The sequence below is a fragment of the Ciconia boyciana genome, chromosome 12, assembly GCF_034638445.1.
Source record: "Ciconia boyciana chromosome 12, ASM3463844v1, whole genome shotgun sequence".
Lineage (NCBI taxonomy): Eukaryota > Metazoa > Chordata > Aves > Ciconiiformes > Ciconiidae > Ciconia > Ciconia boyciana.
The window spans coordinates 9,162,597-9,182,482 of record NC_132945.1 but is presented as its reverse complement, the minus strand read 5'-3'; the positions used below and the strand labels follow the sequence as shown (position 1 = coordinate 9,182,482).

General features: G+C 52.3%; 2 long non-coding RNA genes across 3 annotated transcripts; one reads left to right on the top strand and one right to left on the bottom strand.

The window, feature by feature from the left end:
* The first annotated feature begins 3,932 nt into the window (after positions 1-3,932).
* LOC140658710 (uncharacterized) lies at positions 3,933-19,257 on the top strand. 2 transcript variants are annotated; one of them, XR_012044824.1, is made up of 3 exons: positions 3,933-4,229; positions 16,220-16,528; positions 17,608-19,257. It is a non-coding gene; the product is annotated as an uncharacterized lncRNA (long non-coding RNA). The 2 variants fall into 2 exon arrangements; XR_012044825.1 differs by having other exon boundaries at positions 3,933-4,258.
* Positions 15,298-19,871, bottom strand: LOC140658709 (uncharacterized). The gene is made up of 4 exons (XR_012044823.1): positions 19,263-19,871; positions 18,903-19,122; positions 17,988-18,116; positions 15,298-16,548 (listed from the first exon to the last, which is right to left on the bottom strand). It is a non-coding gene; the product is annotated as an uncharacterized lncRNA (long non-coding RNA).
* Positions 19,872-19,886: the final 15 nt, after the last annotated feature.

The following is a 19,886-nucleotide window of genomic DNA, read 5'->3' as shown; positions in this document are numbered from 1 at the left end:
ACCTCCCTGCTGCGGCTTGGCGCTGCCTTTCTTGCTGCAAGGCTTTTCCTTCCAGAGCCAAAGATACCACGAGGCTCCGGTGTACACCAGGTTATTCACATGGGGGGTATCTGCTCTCGCGTTTAGTCCGCAGCCTGCCTGTTCTTCATTGAATAAGTCTCCAGCTGCATTTGCAATGCGATGCCCGTGCTGGGACCTCCTTCAGCACCCTGTGCCCGGCAGCGGCAGCAGGGCAGGTCTCTGCACCGAACAGGCTCTAACCGGGCCAGGCAATCAAAATAGGCTATCACAGGGGCTTACAAAGTAAAAAGACAAGTAATTTCCAGCACGTCACTGCTGGTGGTATGGTACCGAGGGCTGGTTTTGCTTGCTTGTTCAAGAAGAGTTGAATTCCACCCAGGAGGAATTCACTCCTCGCCTGTGCTAATATTAAAAATGTGCTGGATGGTTTAATTTTAGGCCCGGTTATCTTTCTCGCCGCAGAGTTTAACACAATTGCGTGGCAGGATGTCTGCAGAGGTCAGATGGGAATAATAGAGGTGTTAGTCACTCCAGAAAAGGAATTAAATCGCGCCGGGGAGTTTGCACAGTTACTTCTGGTGCCGCCATGGGGAGAACTGCTAGGTCTCGTCTAACAAAGCTTCAGCATTTATTTAGGAAAGCATAGCCAGCATTTTTTACATTTTCGGCTGCCTTTTGTAGCAGGGCAGTGGGTCCGTGTCACAGCTGCCGTGGGTGGACTGTCCCACCGGCAGCCAGGCACCCAGGGAGGGTTATTGTCCCATTGCACGGGTGGGAAATGTGAGCACAAAGACACAGAGCTCTGCCTGGAGGCTCGCAGTGGCTGAGCTCAAGTCTCTGGGGGCCTCGGCCTGAGCCGTAACTACAAAACCATCTCTTGCAGTACTCCATGTGCCGAGCGATGGGTTTCAGAGCATCCCCCTCCCTCTTCATGACCCTTCGCCAGCAGCTTTCCTGCGCTTGCTGTGGGGTGTCCCTCCGGAAACCCTGCTGCTCTCTCCAGCTTAGGCAACAGCATGGATAAACCTCTGCTGCAAAAGCTTGAGTCCCTGCCAAATTTCCCAGAGACCAGCCGACCTCTGGCAGCGCAGAGCCAGGCAGGGTCCAGCTTGCCCCAGCACCGATGCCCAGCTCCAAACCCCGGGGGCTGGTCCCTGGGGTGTGGGTGCAGGTGACACCATGCATGAGGTCCATGAAGCAAGAGTGACCTGAGGACCTTCTTGGTCCCGAGGACCTCCTCGGCTTAAAACACAAGCTGCAGAGCAAAGCGCACATCCGCCCGAAGCTGCTGCGGAGGAAAGGGACTGAACTAACGCCGGCGGGAGGGAAGGGCAGTTTTGGAAATGTGTGAGTCATGCTTGGGTCTGACATTCAAGATAAAAATGCTGAGATGTGCAGGCTGTGCTGGTTTCCTCAGCGACTCCTCGGCGGGCGAGAGGGCTCTGGTGGGTGCATCCTCGCGGGGCCCAGCCCCGCCACCCTGGGGCATCCAGACACACAAGAGCAATTGTGGCTTTCTTGCTGTTGGGCAATGAACGGGGCCTGAATATTGTTGTGGATTTCAATAGAAAATGCTTTCAGATTGAAATGACCTTGATTACAGCTGGTTGTATAATTTGTTGTGAATAAGGTTCTGTGCAAAGTTTGGCATTTTCGTTTTCATTGCATAATAATTAGTGATTACATTTTTCCAGTATTTATCCTGTGCTAATCTTGATATGAGCCTGAAATGCCAGCAGTGCGATGACAAGAACCAGCATCCACACCAGCCGGGCATTATTTGCTTTCTATAGGCCAGGAACATCAAGCAACCCAGAATTGCTTCTCCCTCAGAAACATACAACTCACTGATGCCCATTTGGCTATTTTTAATTTTATTAAGGGCTCTGCAAGTCCCCCTTGGGGGACAGATGGAAACGGGGAGATGTGTTTGTCAGGCCTGTGCATGCTGTGAACAAAAACTTTCTGCAAACATGTATTCCGATGTAAACCAATTTATTCCCACAGTGTTCCTTTCCATCATTATGGGATTATGGTTTTAGTAATAAAAATGAAGATGAATAGTCCTTGGTATTTACGGTGACCATTTACAGAACCAGAACTTCTTGCTTTCTATGCAATTTCTGGCAAAAATGCGTCAACGGAATTATTTAATAAAATAATAAAAATCAGCGACTATTCCTAGAAATATAATTTAGATTCAGTGCATCTTTTTGCACGCAATATGGATCTAAGGACACACATAGACTTGCACTCTTTAAACTACAGATGCAACACTGAAGGTGAGAAAAAACCTACATAAGCACCAGTATGTCTTACTCTAAGCTAGAATATGTCTAATTTGAATTGTTTGGGAGTGGGTTTTAAGTAAGCCACAAAAAAAGTCTGCTTTAAACCACCACGATTGTGTCTGTACAGGAAGTTGCATTAGTGTCTTGAAGCCAATGCAAATTTGTGTGCAGACAAACCCTGCGTGGCGTGTCCTTGTGGAGGGTCACATCTCAAACTCACAGCACGCTGTACCTTTTGTGCTGACTGCAAAGCAGGTCAGCACCAAGAGCGAGGGCAGAAGCTTGAAAAAATGGGAGATCATTAGGATTTGTCTGTGATGATCAATGAATCGGGCATAAAAAAGTTGCACTAAGTCGTCAGCTGCAGTGTATTAATCACCCGCTATTTGTTTGCTGTTCTGCTTCCTCCATTGGGTCTCAACTGAATAGCAGCATTCCCAGGAACTTTATAGCATTTATAGGAACTTTATATATGTATACAGCATGTATGGGAACTTTATTTTTTAGGTGAAACATGATTTCTTTGAAGGATCACTATGAATTGCAGTCAGTAATACCAATGACTTCAAATCCTTGCTCTGACTGTCATTGTGGTAGGTTGGCTGACACGAAGATGAGCCTGTGGTATGTGCTCTGTATGTGCTCAGGCTGCTGTAGAGCACCAGCAGGGCTCTGGGACCTGCTGCTGCTCCCAACCCAGCAATGCAAAGGGATGGCTCCAAGTGTCCCCATGAACCGGGTGGAAAGGACATTGCCAGAGCATCTCCAGTGGGGCGTCTCCAGTGGGCCATCTCCAGGGGCTGCGCTGGAAGATGGGCTTGTGCCTTCCTGGCACAGGCAAATGCAAACGCAGAGCTGGAAGGTGGATTTGCAGCAGCAGAGCCCTCGAAGAAGGGCTTGTCCCACGCAGGAGTGGGAGACGAGACCCCTTCAGCTTCTCCAGCCTGGACCCAGGGGAGTCCAGCCAGCTCAGCTGAAAATGTTATTGTATATTTATAAACAAGAGCAGTCTGGAGGGATGACATGGCTCTGTTTACCCCAGTGGCATGTAAAAGTAAAAACCCCAGATGAGTTGATCATTAACTCGCCTCCCCTGCTTTGCCTTTGTGCCTTCTTATATGAATAGAAACATTCCCCCTTGACTCTTTTACTCCGTCTGGTTTTGTTTGCTCTATCTCCACAGGGCTGATTTAATAGCCCTCCTTGAACTCAGAGAAGGCTATCATTTGCTTGCAGATCAACACAATGCTGGCTGCCTTACATCTGCAAAACCCCTAAGTTCTGCTTTACGATTGAGATAAAAATCCTCCTCTCAGTTTCAGAAAACAAGCAGCGAAACTTTGCGTGGTTTGGGACAGTCCCATGAAAATGGAGACTTTACTGAGAGCTTGGGAGCAAGCCAATTTGATGCATTAATCTCAAGAAATAAATCACACAAGTAAGAGATAAGCACATGTTTCCCCCCAAGCAAATAGAGGCCACTTGGCTGTGAAAGGCACGTCCTTCTCAAATGAGTGGGAGACTCTAATTTCATGCTTGCAGTCGGTGTTTCTTTAGGGGCTTGCAGGCTGCCAGTAGAGGAGTAGCTGAGCGTTATCAGCCATCTATTGAAAGGCTGTACGTCTTGCACAGCTCACATAGCCAGCAGAAAAGTCAGCGTAGACTATTTTCCCACCCACACACTTTCACAAGGAGTCAATGGCGCCACTACTGCACAGGTCTTGTAAAGGGTCAAGGATTTATTTTTCTTGAGCAAGCAACAAACTTCTTTTTCCACCAGCAATAATATTTTGTGACAGCGAGGCACTATCCCTAGGAAACAGTAGTCTCTGATCCAACGGATGCTGAAGCTGCAGGCGCGCCGCTGGGCGAGTGCCCGACCTCCGGCGGCATGCAGAAACCCTTCCTTTGCACCGGGTAAGACTTCAAAGGCAGGTGCCGGAAAGGTAGGAAACACCTGAATTGCTGCTTGTGAAATCTTAATCCACCTCCTTCATGTTTCATTGCATGAGCCTCGGTAATGAGGGCTTTGCAGGCAGCTCCAGGGATGCTGCTTGGGGTGTTGGGAGAGACAGATTGATGGGGCTGGTCCAACACTGGGCACCGGTGGGGCAGGAGGGCTCCCAGGTGGAGGCTAACGGGTGCTGGCAGAGACTGAGGCTGTCCGGGTGGGAAATTAGGCAAACAGTCCATGTTACTTTGCATCCACCTTGATCTTTATTTTTCCTTCAGACAGTGAAAAGCCAAGGGTTTCTGTATGGAGAAGCCACACAGGTGAGGTCCAGTGCAGGCTTCAGCCATAAGCTTGAGTGCCATCACTTGACGTAAGCAACTGCAGCAGCAAACTCTGGTTGATCTGGAGTTCAGCTTTTGCAGCTTGGGAAGGAGTTTCATGAAAACCCAAACCAGCCAAGTCAAATCAGGGCAAGTTATAGATGCTCCTGAACAAGCACCCACGAACTTGGTAGCCTGACTCTTTGATAAATTGTGCCCTGAGATGAGCTTCTCTTCTCTTTGCCTGCACACTAGCACTTTCCTAAACTTGTCTTTTCTTGATTTTTCCTCCCTTTGCAGCATCTCCTGAGCTGAGCAACGCTGCAGCTCCCCGGGACCGCCCGTCCCTGGCTCCCTCCCAGGCAGCCCCGTTTTTGCGGTGCCCCCAAGGTGGCCTGGGCTGCGTTCCTTGGCCCTGGCATTTCGCCTCTCCATCCCCGCAGCCCTGTCGCAGCCTCTCACTTATTCTGGGCCATATTGGCAGCTGGCTTGATTCTTGCAGAGCTACCAAACCACATTTGATGAAGATTGATCACAGAAGCCATTGTTGTCCCGTGTTAAGCCATTTATTTGCTGGTTAAGCCCCAGGATCTCTCCGGAAGGAGAGGGGGAAAGTGGACAATAACGGGAGCGAAGGGACCCTGCTCAGAGCAGGCTTTCTCAGGGATGCAAAAATCCCAGCTAACCACAGTGTGCTTCCACCCAGACGCCGGCCTATTTTTAGCATAACATTTCATCTGGGTTACTGTTGTCTCCACTCGGAGCCCAAATGTGCTCTCGGGAAATGACTGAGCGTTGCCTTCGTGAGTGGCCCGAGGCAGGCGGGTGGCACGGCTCTTCCCTGCACATCCATAAGGATGTGAAATCAGGGCAGGCGGCGGATCTGACAGCCTTACCTACAAAGGGCTCTTCAGGGCATCCTCTGGTGGGGTCTGGGCTGATAACTCAATTATAGCACCAGGACAGGAACCTGCTGCCCTTCTTTCGCTGCTCAGGCTCCGTCGAGCTACCAGCGCTGCATGCAGCTCCCGAGCTGCAAGTCCCTTGTACTGGACCTGCAGGGCTGGACAGGCGTGGGGAGAGAGCTCCTGCAGTTTTGTGCCATGTGTGCAGGGATGCTGGAGGCCCGTGAACGACACGGAGCTGAGCCGTGGTTGCTCTCGGGTGCATCTCCTCGTGCTGTCAGCTCATGTCACACCTGCCTTGTGGCAGCTCTGCCATTGCAAAGGGTATATAGGAGAAAACAGGGGTCTAAAAAGCGATGCACCATGGCTCTGCATCAACTCGTTTCATGCTCTTCCCCCACATGCAGGCAGGGAAGTACAGGAAAATGCTTTGACCTCCTGCTCAACAGAGCAGCCCTGACTCCAAAAACAGCTCCACATTTGCTCCCCAGCCAGCCCGGTCTCCCTCGCCCTGGCTGGAGGAGCCAGCCCCTCCTCAGGGGCTTTTCCCGTCAGCTGGAGCCAACGGGGGGACCCATCTTCTTGGGACAACATCGCTCCTGCTCATGGGGTCCCAGTGTGCAGGGACAGGAATTATTGAACCGCTGACCCTGGGACACAATCATGTCCTCCAAGGTAAACAGAAGAAGGTAGAGAATAAATACTCCATTACGATTGTCAATGGAGACAGAGGTAATAACTGTAGCAAACAGAGTCTCCTTCGGGGAAGAGAAGGGTTTCTGAGCAGAGCTGGGATGCCTTCGCGTGCTGGGTGCTCACCGAGAGGTCTGGAGAGTGCTTTCTGCCAGGGCACTGTCGGTGAGCTCTGTCGCGGGTGTTTGTGTGCCCGACTGTCTGGGCACAGGGCGGTTGTTCCTGCGCCGGGACTGGGAACATTTTAAACAGGAGACTGAAGAGTAGCAAATAATGAATACCACACTCCAGTCTGAGTTTTTTGGATGAATAATCATTGGTGTTGAAATATATGAGACTCTGTGAGTCTGGGCTCCGAATGTTTTCACCAGTACCCAGCAGTTGTCCAAACACAATGAATAACAGGAACCACAGCAAACGCAACGTGGGGAAGGGGAGTGCTGGCTTTGCTCTGCCTCCCCTTTCTGTCACCAAGCAAGGGGACAGGGACTCTTCAGGCCTCTCGGGGATGCTGCGCCCATGGCATGTCCGGGCCATGCAAAGGACATTTTGTGCCCAGACCGCTCCCCGGTTCCCGGTCCCCTCTCCCCGCGCCTGCCCCTTCTGCTGCTGGGCTGCAAACCCAGGTGCCTTGGCTCCAAGGGGCTCCTGGCCGCACACAACCGCCCTGTCCATGTCCAAGTGCCGTGTCTAGGAATCAAGAAGAGCTTTTTCCATTAAGAAATAGCCTTGAGAGCCCTCAGCTGTGGCAAGACGGCTCATGCTGCTTCAACAACCTTTGGAAAGGGTCCGTAGCCAGCCAAGTCCTGAGCTGCCAGCTCCAACCAGGGAAGTGGGTTAGCAAAACAAAGACAGATGGCAGGGTTTAACTCGAGTGCTTTTTCATTACCCCTATCGTGACGCAGCCGTCGGGAGTGTCTCTGCTGCCTTCGCTGTGACCGGAGGGCTGGGCTCCCTCTCACCCCTGGCTCGGTGGCACGCGGTGCCCTGGCCTGGGGACTGTGGGCAGCCCACGCGCCTTCCCTGCTGGGACTGGGACCATCTGTAGTGGGAGTAGTGGTGCAGGGGCTGCTGTGTTCAGAGAGGAAGGGAGGGCCGGGGGTCTGATCTGCAGGGTAAGAGCCCTGCCTGAGAGCCGCATCCCGCAGGGAGGGGCAAGGAGATGGGGCAGGCAGGGAGGGATGCAGGGAGGTGATGGAGCTGGTGGGGGTGAGGATGCATCAAGCCAGGGCCCAGCACCTGTGAACCGATCACGGTAGCAAATCTGCTGTTCCCCAGACCCCCAGCATCAGCCCTGCCTATGCAGGCCTATTGAAAGACTTTGCTGCTGGATTGCGCAGGGACCACCCCACTTCTCAGGACACACAGGTGTCCAGGCTGGCGTCTGGGTTTAGGGTGGGCAGCTAAGGGGTCCCAGACCTCATGCAGCACCCACAGCACCCAGTCCCACACGCTGCGGGGGATAACTGCACTGTCCATCCTGCTGCCTGCTGCCCTGCAAACTGAGGGGTTGCAGCCCCTGGAGCCGCCCACCCACCAGCCGTGCCCGGCTGGGCTCCCCACTTGTTCCTTGCCCAGGGACAAGTCTGCAGGGGGGAGATGTGTCACTTGTTCTCCAAACATCGCTGGTTCAGGCCAATGTCCCCTCAGTCACACCTGGAGTCAGTCGGAGGCTGATTTAAAATCCAAATTGTTGCTAGATAAAAGTGAGAGGGATGTATCAGTGACAACGTGAGAGAGATTCATTCCTTGCATGGGTGGAGAGAAAATACGACCGAGGCAATGTCTGGTTTCCTTCAGCAATTTAAATGGCTCTCTCAATGTGAGACAAATGTGTCCCTTTACCGGGGAGCACAGCACTGCACTTGCAGGGCTTCTCCCTCTTCCAAGCCTGGCTGCTGCAGAAATGCAGGCAGGCAAAAATGTTCGGGGTCAGGAGTCACCAGCACTTGGTTTTTAAATAGTTTGGGTATTTTAAATGCTGACAGTGTTTGTTTGTTAGGCCACAAGTTTCGCACAGCCTCCCCCTCCCAATCCACCTGAAGCAGAGCAGCTGGCTGCTGGCACAGGCGCTGCTGCGGTAGCACCGCGGCGTGGCATGTCTGCCAAGGGACACAGGAGCCATCCTCACCCGCTACCGTGAGCAGCATCGCGGAACAACCTCAGCCCGAGCCTCCTGGAGCGCTGGCTGCCGGGTAGGAGCCTCGTGTCGCTATTTTAGGTAGCCCTGAGCGACACTGGGCTGTGGGTTTTTCTTGTCTGTGTTTGAGTCACTGGCATGTGCTGGTCGCTGCTTCTCTAGGTGGCTGTGCTGGGTGATTTCAGCTTAGCCAGCAAACTTCTTGTTGAAACATCAGCTGTACTAAATTTGTACAAAGCAATTCTCATGCTGTCCAGATGCCACTGCTTCTAAAAATAGTCTGGTCTCGTCCGTTTTCCCAGCTTCTTGCCTTTTATCGGTAGTACTTTTAATAGTCTTTGCAATATTTTAAGGAGTCATTTGTCCACATCAGGCCAGCAATTACTGGGAACAAGAGTCCTTCCCAGTTCCCCCGTGCTCTCATTCATGCCCTACACAAAAAAGACCATGAAGAAGCTCTTTTTTGCACTGGAAAACAGAAGGTTTGGGTGCACACTCAACAGAAGCTGTGCTGTGTTGGGCTGAGTCCAGGCTTTCCCTGCAAAACTCCTCAGCACACAAAAGCTGCTGTGGGTCCCTCCCTTGGCGCTGGTGCTGCCTCTGGAGTGGGAGCAGGACATCCCTGAGGGTCTCCAGCATGGTGGGTCGTTGTCCAGTGTGGCCAGGAGATGGAGAGCCAGAGGATGGGTTGGGATCGGTTGGGACGGGGTGAGATGAGATGAGATGAGATGAGATGAGATGAGATGAGATGAGATGAGATGAGATGAGATGAGATGAGATGGAATTGAGTGGGATGGTGTGGGATGGGATGGGTCGATTTGGGATGGGATAGGGTAGGAGGGGGCAGGATGGGGTGCCTGGCCAGCAGCCAGGGGCAGTTCCCTCCTGCTGCTGCCTTGGTGGGAAAAGCTGCGGCACACGCTTGTGCCTCAGTTTCCCCATCTCTCAGTGAGTATGACTGTGTTGTTTGAGAACCTGGGAGCTTTGTGGCTGGAGGTCACTGCATCAGCAGTGCTGTTATGAGTGCCAGAGACAGATACTATCCGTGATGCTATCTTGCTTGCTAATATTTTATTACATGAAAAATTTATGCCATTTCTGAAGCATTTCTGCAAACACAAGCAGCTTTTAAGGACATTGCCATCATTTAAGTATCCAGCAACGTTCTTGAATGTTGTGGCTTTTCCTGTGTTTATTTTTCCTCCTCCTGGACCTTTTGCTCAGCAGGCAGGCTGGCTTTTTTTCTTTTGGCTCTGCCTGCCTGAAGCAAGCGTCCCAGGACGTGCAGCACTGTCAGCCTGCACGGGACTGTGTTGAAACCCAGGGGGTGGTTGCAGGCATGCCCCAGGGACCAAGAGGAGATGCGTGTGCTGGGGGCAGCCGGCAGCCCTGCTCACACTGGCGGCAGAAACAGGAACTTGAATTTCCTCAGTGGCAGGTCGCTGGGACCCATGGCATCGCCTCTGCCCACTGGGGCAGGCGAGCAAGCATGGAGACACCCCTCCGGGCCACCCTTTCCCAGGGCTGCTTTGTGCTTTGGGGTCTCAGTGTGCCCGGCAGCCGGGGTAAAATGACCCCAAGAAATCCCAGGCAGCCAACTTGGAAAATCCCAGGGAGTTTGATTTACTCGCAGAACATGTGTGCGTAACAATACAATGGGGGAGCCCTATTTTTGGTACAATGCGTCGCTCCACGTGCCAAGATGTGCCGATACTCCCTGGCTCGGGCAGGCACCAGCACAGCCGCGCTGGGGTCATGCCCCGGCTGCTTGCTCTCACCCTGCAGCCCCTGGGCAAAGAGGGGTGCCTGGAGGGCTGGGGGGCACAGGGGGTGCCTGGCCCCTGGCAGGGACCAGTGCTGCTGCTTGCAGGACTCCTCGCTGGGCTGTAAAACCTTGTGAGCAAAAGTAATTGGCATTCAAGGTACGGGGCATGTTACCGAGCCAGCCTTTGAGGAGATGGCTGAAGAGATCATTGAGAAACAACAATGGTTCTTCAATAGCAGACATGAGGAACTGGTGGGAAATACCGCTCAGTGGGTGGAGGGGTCTCTGCTGGGCTCTGCCTTGTGGGAAACCCCCTGCGTCCGAAATGCTTCACCTGGCTGCAACATCCACACCTGGTTTAGCTGTTTGCTTGAGTCAGGTTCAGGGATTTTGGTGTGGAAAAGAGCTTTGCAGCACCCCAGCATCAGCCCTGGCAGGCGGTGTCCTGCGGCAGCTGCTGGGCGAGCATCCCCCACTGGGCCGCCCTCTGTCTCCGCTGCAGCCGTCCCGGGGCAAGGCTTGTTCCCAGAGATGCTGACGGGAACGGGTGAGCTAATTGCAAAGACAGTTGCTAATGAGCACGTCCAGCTGCAACCACCACCTTGGGGCTGACCCGCACTGGCATGGCTCCTCTGAGGGTGGCCAGCTCCTTCTGGCCAGGGGACAGTCCTGCTGCCCATGGTCTGGAGCGTGGCCGGGTGACCCAGGGCTCACTGGTAGCACTGGTGCAGGCGGCTCAGGCCCTGGCAGAGGCTGCACAAGTTATTTCTAGCCATCCCTGCAGTGGGGCAGGGGAGCCGGGAGACACCCCTTCGCCTCTGGCTTGGCAGTCCTGCTTCTGATTACTGCTGGCCTGAAATAGCTGCTCCCCGAGGGGCGGCTGCGAGGGCTCGTGCTGCTCCAGGCGAAGGGGGGGCGGCCATCCCCGCAGCCCCTGGGCACGGGCCAAACAGACAGCCACGGGGAGCTTCCTCCGCGGCGTCCCAGGAGGGCGATGGGAGCCTTGAAGAATTAGGGCAAGGGGCAAGCAGGGGCAGAGGCTTTCCTGCAACACAACCGGCACCAACCCGGCTGGCCCTGAGGTTGCATTCATGTTTCAAAGCATGATGGACCAAATCAGGCACACCTGGAGAGGCGGTTTGGGGGAGAAACGTTAGTGGTCCTCCGAACGCAGCAGCATCGCTTCCGCTTTCCAGCTGCACTGGGCTCGTACTGAGACCCTCCGGCAGCAAAGCTCTTCCTTGCGGGTGAGCCTTCGGGGCCAATGGACACCGCCATGCCCCAGGCATCTGCTCCTCCAGGCTGTCGGACACCACTTGCCTGGCTGATAACTGACACCCTGGTTGATAACTGAGACCTTCCCCGGCAAAGGCACTGAGCAGGGACGTGTCCTCCCCGGCAGCCACGGTGCTGCTTGCTGCGAGCATCTGCAGCATCGCAGCCCTGGTGCTGATGTTACCAGCCCTGTGCTGTGGCGATGGTTTGGACCATTTCGGGGACTGGGATGGGCCTCTCCAGTGGGCGACTTGGCCTGCCAGGATCGGCTTGTATGTGGACCAGCATTAAGACGGGCTGGCTCTGCCGCATGGGCACGGGTGCTCGTGCAGGCTGTGCCCAGAAAGGTTCGTGGGGGCTCAGTCAGGGTGCCCGGTCCTGTTTGCCCGCCCGGGTCTCCTCTGCGGGAGCCGGCTCCCGTACACTGCTCTTTATTCTCCTTCTCAGAGGCTGCTGGGAGGACGCGGAACAAACAAACGTGGGAACAATGCTTTCCAGGAACCGCGTGCTTCCTCCGAGAGCCCCAAGGTCGGGGTTACGAGTGCCGCAGAAACACCCCACGCTCGATGTAGCTGGCAAGCTGGAGCAGTGAGCATCCTGCCGAGCTGTCCTGCAGGCATCTTCGTTAAAAAAAATAACAAAAAAAAGATTTGCAACTTATCCCCCCTCCCCAAAGCATTTTGATTTCCAGCAGCCTGTGGGAGGTGCCGGTGCGAGGACCAGAGCACTTGTGCTTTTGCACGTTGGTGTTTCAGGGAAGGCTCAGGAAGTGCTGATGAAGCATTCGGATTTTGGGTCTTACAAACTGGAGGGGAACATGCGTGGCGAGAGGCTTGTTCCCATAGCTCCTCCAAAAAAATCCTTGCCAGGGTGCATTTGCAAAGTAGGCTGCATATAAATTATCCATAAATAAGCTTAACATTAGCGAGCAGGTGGAACAGGGCAGGGTTCAGGAAATTATGCAAAGAGAGCAGACAAAGAGCCGGGCTGCAATTGCTCTTTGTCTAGGAGAGCTGGGCTCACTTTCTGCAGTCACAACGAGTTAGCGCAGGGCACAAAGGCAGGCAATTTCAGATTTGATTAAACTGTTTGACAGCATTCATATGTTAAATGACTACATGGTACTATCTGCTGCTACAGTATGCATATCTCAGGAGAATCCCAAATGAATCCATTGAGGCCAGAGTCTAGTGTAACAGGAGATGTAATTAATAAGCCAAACAAGAGGGGAAAAAAAAGCAAATTTGTTGTGGTTTTTACCCAGTGACCAGGCATGTCAAGTCAAGAAGAGATGAGTAACATGGACAAACACAAATGCATGTTCTGGCATTTGGGAGTCTAATCCGGATGCAAATATTTTAGGCAGGATCCTGTCTCCCGTCTTCAAAACTTCAGACACACGAGAGCTGCGTGGCATCCCCCGCGCTGGCAGATGCCTGCAGAGTCAGGTCAGGGTTGTTCAAAGGCATTCCCAGCGTAAGGATTATTTTGCCTTTATGCTCGCTGCCCATTCAGTCTTTTGTGAGATGCCACGAGGAATCGAATGACACTCGAAACAGGAGCGAGGATTAGAAACCCCCCGTGTCAGCCGCACAATGTCTGGGCGGAGGAGCTGCGGCCGGTGCTGTGGGGCAGAGGCAACGCACACCCCAGCATCACCTTCTCCGTGAGAGGGGAGCGCAGGGGATGTTGCACCCCAGGTGTGCTGCCTTCAACCCCTGCCTCCCCCCACATGTGAAAAGATGTCTCTGAAACGTGAGGCTTCCCAGAAAAGCTGCATGGATTTGCTTGGTCGGCAGCCCCAGCCCATGGAGAGAGGCAAAAGTCCCTTTTGCCAGGTGAGAGGATGTTCAGGGATGGCTCCTGGCTGGGTGTCTGCTCCACGCAGGCTGCATGGCTGTGAACGCGTGTCCTGGGTCACACCAGGACCACGTAAACACCTTGGCCCCCAGAAAGGTAATGCCAAACAGAGATACCACAGAGATGCCAAAAATGCTGGTGCTGCTGCTGAAGAAGTATCTGCAATGACTCCTTATGTCTCCCTGCTCTCCAGGGGGAAAAATGTGGCTGGTCCCTGCCCGGGGCTGCGGTGTCACCCCAGGCTGCCTGACGGATGGGGATGGTGAGAGGCAGGGTGATGTGCCCCTCTGCCGTGGCCCCGTCCAGGTGCAGACAGACCCCTTCCTTGTGTGCACAGGCATCAAGCAGAGCAGCTTGCCTTGGCTCTGGATCAAAATCACCATAGGAAATGCAGAATAAAAGGAGTTCAACGGAGAATGGGTTGCAAAAGCTGCCTCTATGCAAGTAATTTAACAAGACAGAGAATAACTACAAGAGGGATGGAAGGAGGGCTGGTCCTTGGTGGTCCTGCTGAGTCATCAGGCTGGCTCTGTCCCCCGAAGGCCATCAGCAATAGCCGTGTTTCCTCCTCTGAGTCAGTGAGATGGGCAAGTGAAGCTATCCACTGCAGGCATTGCTGCTGGTAACAGTGAGCCCCAGGACAGCAGAGCAAATTCACGCTTGTTCTGTTTTCTTATGGCCACCAGCAAGCCCAGCCAGCCCCAGCACTGCCAAAACAGCCCTGGTGTTACCCACGACGAGCCCGTCCTCGCTCCCTGCCTGCCGCAGCCAGACACAGGGTGTGGAAACAGCCAAAACCGGCTTTTTTTCCAAGGGCATCTGCTGGGGAGCAGCTCCTGGGTTTGCATGCAGGCTCCAGCCCCACATCGTCCCCATGTCACCCTGCGTCACCCTGTGTGACCCTGCGTCACCCTGTGCTCCCTCCATGCTGGCATCCCTGGCTCCGCTGCCCCAGTCTCGCTTGGCTCCCACACGTGCCAGCTTGGTGCTGGGAACGGGATAAAACAGGGCGCAGAGAAACCCAGCCGGCCAGAAAAGGCAATCATGCCTGCAGCGGTAAGGAATTAATCAAGATCTGTGCCGATAAAGCAACTGGCAGCGCCGCTGGGGAGGGGGTGATCTTCGGTTTGGGGAGGTGATGACTGGCAGCAGGAGGTGAGCGAGTGGGCAGCGGGCTGCTGGGTCCTCTGCCTGCAGAGCTGGCCTCGGACATCCCCCTCCCTGCCATGGCCCTTCCTGACCGGCATCGGCACAGAGATGGGAGCCATCTCCTTTACGTTCCTATAGCCATAGCATACATCTCAGGCTGTGTTCACAAAGCACCCTCCAGCTGCACTGTAGGTGTGAGATTATGTGAAACAGACGTCTCTGCCGGCTTGGGATGCCCGAATGCCTGGCATGCAGGTAAAATGTGGGTTACGGGGGACTGTGGAGGAATTGCCCCAGCTCCCAAGGCCCCGGAGCAGAGCTGGATGGCTGCTCCAGGAGCTACACCCCTACAGACACTGAAAATTAATTCACCAGTCTCGTTTTGCTGATTGGCAGCTGCCAGGCTTAAGTTGCTTGCAGAGGGATTCACCCAGGGCCAGCTTAGAAATGTATCTATGGCCAGATCCAAAGCAAGGTGCATAGCGAGGGGTCCTGCAATGTCACCCTGTCACCAGCCCTGCCCAGCTCCTGGCAGCATGTCGCAGCATGTTCAAGACAATATTTCCCCAAAATCTTTTCATTCCCATTCCACTATTGCCAACTGTCTTCTCCCAAAGCATTTCCCCCTCCCTCCAAAAGAACAAAAAAGAAATCAAAAAGTGCATAAAGATTTTTATCTGGAGACAGAGGGCCCTTGGAGAGCGGCCGCCCGCCTCGCAGCGGGGAGGGCAGGCTATGCAGGGAGCCACGGCCGGGCTGCCTGGCTTGGCGCAGGGCTCACCAGCACTCATGATGCACCAGATTGCAATGAAAGGTTTTATTGCCCAGTCATCTAGCCCATATCAGTCAACTATTTGGCTGAAGGAGTGGCGTCCATTCAAAGCCAGTTTACAGCAGAATCTTTATTTTTATTTTAAAAGCATCTGGAAATTAAAAATCCCCTTTGGCGCTCATCCACTGTGGAGAAAGAGCCAGGCCTGTCGTCTGGCCAAGCAGCCCTGCTCTAGCTGAGTTGGGTGGATCCAGCGCTGGGACTTTTTTCTAACTCAAGCAGACGCAGGCTGCTGGCTTCCTTCCAGCAGCTCCACAAACTTCCCACACCGAGCATCGGTTTGGTCCTCGCACCGTACGTGTGACACCATGTGCGTGTCACTCGGAGCCATTCAGGGTGTGCCATGCCCGGCCCCATGCTCTTCCCCAAGCCAGGGATGTTTGTTGGACAGTGCTTTGGCCACGGCAAAGAGCAACAGGCCAGTTGGTGCATGTAGGGTTCGCCCCAGGTGAATGGCACCAATGCAAAATGTGGGTTAGTTATTTCCATTTTGGGGTGGCTGCAGGTCTGACAGGTGTTGGCCACCCCCAACAACCTGTCCCCATGGGAGGGCACATTGCTGCTGCCTCCTCAGCAGCATGGCAGGAGGTGACACTACCCAGGGCTGGCTGAACCTGGTGGTACAGGCATGCTGAGTTTATAGCAGAGCCCTGGAAAGTTATCCATGAGCAGTGTTTTACCCACAAACACAGAACATTTCATTTAACTCCTTCCTGAGCAGGCTGGTAAACCCCAGCTGGGTCATCCCTTGGGTCAAGGCATGCTTTGGAAAAAGGAAAAAAACCCAAAGAAGTAAATATGTGGCTGTGTGCAGTTACAGTTGTGTAGATCTGTTTTTCATCCTGCAGGAAAAGTGCAGGCACTGGAAATCTCCAGCCCGCTCTGGCAGCTGGCACCGCTGGCTGCTCAGCCCCATGCATCCCTTTGCCGTGTCTCTGCAGTGGGAAAGCAGGTTGCTCTGAAACAAGGCAGAGGACAGAGCAATAACAATGATTTATCTGCTCTATGCTACAGAAGGAAAATTGAGAAGCCCCTGCCCAACAGCTTGGGATTGCCGCTGTGGAGAATCGAACCTGCTGAGCACATCAGCTGCAACCCAGGCAGCGTCTTTTGTCCAAAAAAGTGAGTGAGATGAACAAACGTATGTTCAGCTGGAGGAAGAGTTGAGGATCTCCAGATACAGCTTTTGCCTGCGTCCTGCTGAGTGCCTGGGGCTGCCCTGCTACCCCCTGGGGTGCGTACTCCACGACCTGGGGTGGCCATAGCAGCGGTGCGTTACCCTCTGCCTGCATCTGCGCCCGGAGGAAACGAGGATTATTGCTTGTGAGTGTCACCGATGTTTTCTGGCAGGAGAGGAAGGCAATACCCCGTCAGGCTGGGGAGAGGAGATCGAACGGACATGGATCCATCACCCCTCATTCCCAACCTGCCCCCTCCCACCAGCTCCTGCTTCCAGGCACAGTCCCCATCTCTGCTCCAGCATGCCAGGAGACGCAGCGGATGGGCTTTCTCTTCTCCCTCCCAAAGTCCCGCTCTTAGCGAGAGCTAGTCCTTACCAGGAAAGACCAATTTCACCACTTGCGCAGGCTGGTGAGGGCCAGGCACTGGGAGACACGAGCAGAAACTCTTCCCTAATCTTAGCTGAGCTCTTGCAAAGCCTTACTGCACATACACAAACTAGACTTTTTCAGAGGCTCATAAAACTGAAACAACTGTGGTCAGACCCTTATGGCAATGGCAACGCGCCTGTCTTTAGCACAAAGCCTATCTTCCCCCACTGGATTTCAAGTCCTTGTTTCAAAGTATGGAAGCATTAGATCTTTCCAAAGAAAGGATTTCCTGAATTATTCTAACACTGAAAAAACAATGTATTCTGCTCTGCCCTGGCTCTCACAGGCAGTTGAAGTACTTGGCTGAAATTTTCCCCCCAAAAAAAGAAAAAGCCAGAGTCATGACATAAGAACAGGATCTTGCACTTAGAAGGGACAAGCAACCTCCAGAGCAGGCTCTGCTACCAACTCTGCCTCTAATAATATCTGCCAACTTTGTGAGCATTGTACATTGTTTAAAGAACCTAATCAAGTTATGTATTCCTTTTGAAGTCAGACAACTTTGATTTAACAATGGCTTCAGAGCTTTGAAAACGCCAATCTTTTCTAGTTTGTCTTCCATGATGGTTCCTTACCTGTCTCCCATCATTGAATAAATCATTATAAACATAAACCAGATGCCTGATGCTAACAATAACTTTAGAGAGCCCTGCTTCCCCTAAGATGTATGGGCAATGACTAACACACTTTTAGCCTCCAGACTTAATTTAAAGCATTCTGAAATTGTGCACTGGTGAGATGAAGGCTGCCCGAGACAATAACTTTTATATTAAAAATAATCTCTGTCTTTAGCAGCAACAAAGTCAAGATTGTCCTCCTTCATCCCTGGTGTCTCAGCCTGCCATGGGTGCTCTGCAAGCCGTGGGCTGCAGTTACATGAATTCATGCCTGAAGATGTTGGAAAAGGAAGACCTTGCACCACCTTAAAGAAAATAAAGTGTCTGTGTTTAAATGCATGGGAGCAGTGGCTTATGCAACTTGCCCTGAGCACGCAGCAGCCAAGCGTAGCTCCTTGCAGCAAAGTTGGCATTATTTCCAGCTGAGATGCCACAAGGGACAGTGCCGAGTCTCCAGACATGACGGCTCTCTCTGGCAGGAGTAGCAAGCGGTTGAGTTGACCTCAGCCTCTGTGTCACAAACTGAGCTAAAGCACTTTCAAACCTGGAACTCACCTTGCCTGAAGACAGATCACCAACGTGTGGAGCAGTTCAGGGAGATGTGCTGGTGGAAGACAGAGCGTTCCTGACCCAGAGACCTCAGCCTGCGGAAAGCCTGTAGCTAACAGCTGCTCCAGAGCTGCTCTGTAGGGAATATATTGCTTAACAGAGGAACACAATTAAATGCATTACTAGTACAGCTAAATTAGTGTCTGGAGATTGAGCTCTGGCAAAGAAACAAAGTTTTGAAAGCTTCGTTCAAAATTCTTTCACTTTCCTATGCCTGCACACACTGAGCCCACAGTTGGGTTAATCTTGCCATTTTATTTGCATATTTTTGTCATCCCTTATTTACAAGGTTTGCTGTCTTATTCATTTGAAACAATAACCAAAAAGTGGAGAGAAGAAGGAGGGGTAGGAGGAAATCTTTGGATCTGCCAAAGTTAGGGAAATTCGTATTAGGTAAACTCTTCCACGCAGACGTGCTTTGCCCTTGTGATGTACCCGCACAGCGTGGCACAGCGGGAAGCTCAGTGCAGAATTTCCTGACACAGAATGAACTAAAAAGAGTCATCACTAAAAATATACCAACAGGGGGGCTCATGGGGAGCTCAGGAGGGATTATTTCTCTTCCCTGAACTTCATGGCAGTACCTCTGTTTTGTCAAAAGGCCTTTGCGTGACAGCCTCCCAAGCAACCTGGTCACACTTAAGCTCAATGGTGTGTTTGAAGCCGTGGCAAAGATACCATGTGAAAAATAAAAGCACATCAAGACAACCAGGGGGAGATTTTCCAGGAGCTCACCCTTTGTGTGAAGCACATTGTGTTATCTTGGTATCACAGCCTGGCTTTTCCTAATTTCCAGCTGCTTGGTGAAGCTTCAGCCCGGGACTTTTTTTTTTTCATTCTGATTTTCAAATGAAAACTCACCAAATTATTTGATACGGGGAACGAGGCAAAGCACAGAGTGGCTTGAGGGGAGTAAAGAAAGACTCTGGACCCAACCTCTCCCAGGAAACTTTTGCCACCTGCTGCACCTTCGTGTTCTTGTACGACAACAGGAGAGCTCCTTGCCAGAACAGACCCTGACAGCTATCCAGCCACGCTTGCAGCAGCGCCAAATCCATCTTCAGAGCAAGTTACTAGAGCCCTAGAATATAAAAGACCATAATTTATGCATTTTAAGTCATGGTTTTTATTATGTCTAATAGCGAGCAAAACCTAAAAAGTATCTTGTATAGAAAACGTTAATTCTGTATGATGTTTTTTTCCTTATAAAGAATGATTTACCTGTCTCTGGGGTTATGGTCTTTGTACAACAGAGCACATGTCTGTTCTGGTTCCTTACATCTGAGATACAGATCCCAGGCAAACAGCTGTCCCATGGTATTGTGGGGTTTTCATGACAAATGAGAATCCTTTACAGGCAGCTTTCATTTTTTTCATCTGACAGTCTCAATACATTAGTAGTTGCCAGAGTCCTGTGAACTTTCATATCTATTATGCCATCACCACTACAAATGCTTTCAAATTAACAACCAGCCAGATTTCCTTTCTACGACCAAGCAGGAAAATAAAGAGAAAAGACAGAAATTATTACATTGCAGACTACCTTCTCCTCCGTCCCACTTAGCAATCACTTTGTAAAGTGATATGAAAGGTTATTTACATTGGGGTACATCTAAGGGGATGAACAGGAGCAAATGCTCCAAAAAAGGATCACAGCTGTTTCCTTTCTGACCCTTGCCTGTCTCTGCCGCTGAGCAATCACCCTCGTGCCAGTGAGCAAGCCGGGGCTGCTGCAGTCCTGGCCACGCTCAGATGGGATCCTGACAAACTGCAATGAAAATTGGTGAGATAAAAGCATTTAAGTAATCTCATAAATTCATTAGCAATTTCATTTCCTTTTTAGCT